This window comes from Phodopus roborovskii, unplaced genomic scaffold (assembly GCF_943737965.1).
Source record: "Phodopus roborovskii unplaced genomic scaffold, PHOROB, whole genome shotgun sequence".
Taxonomy (NCBI): domain Eukaryota; kingdom Metazoa; phylum Chordata; class Mammalia; order Rodentia; family Cricetidae; genus Phodopus; species Phodopus roborovskii.
Window position 1 is genome coordinate 27,183,993 of NW_026125281.1, and position 503 is coordinate 27,184,495.

The 503-nt window shown below is 40.0% G+C and overlaps 1 non-coding gene across 1 annotated transcript; it reads left to right on the plus strand.

Annotated features, from left to right (window-relative positions):
- The first annotated feature begins 228 nt into the window (after window positions 1–228).
- Window positions 229–301, plus strand: Trnak-cuu (transfer RNA lysine (anticodon CUU)). Its single transcript has one exon. It is a non-coding gene; the product is annotated as a tRNA-Lys (tRNA).
- The last annotated feature ends 202 nt before the right edge of the window (window positions 302–503 follow it).

Here is a 503-nt window from a genome sequence, read left to right on the forward strand (position 1 = left end):
AAATAAAAAGAAGGGTTTTAATCTTAACACAGCAAAATATATAACACAACAGTTATCAAGTAAGAATCACAGTTAACAATATTTAGTCCATGAACATTTAGCAAGACTAAAAGAAACTGTTCTATCACCTATCCTATCTTTGTGAATCTAAAGTCCTATAAGTAACTTATCTTTAAACCTAACTAAGGAAAACTATAACCATAACTATTTGCCCACCCAGCGGCACCCGCCCTGCTAGCTCAGTCGGTAGAGCATGAGACTCTTAATCCCAGGGTCGTGGGTTCGAGCCCCACGTTGGGCGCCATTTGTAACGAGTACGGTTTTTCTGTTCACCACCTGGTCTTGTGCTGTTGCCATGCCGCCAGCCCCAAATAACGCACAGAGACTCTGTATTTGATACAATGTTGTTGGCCCTGTTACTTGTTTCTTATCGGCTAGCTCTGCCTTAATTATTAACCCATTTCTGCTGATCTATGTATTTCTCTTCTTTATTATTAACCCAT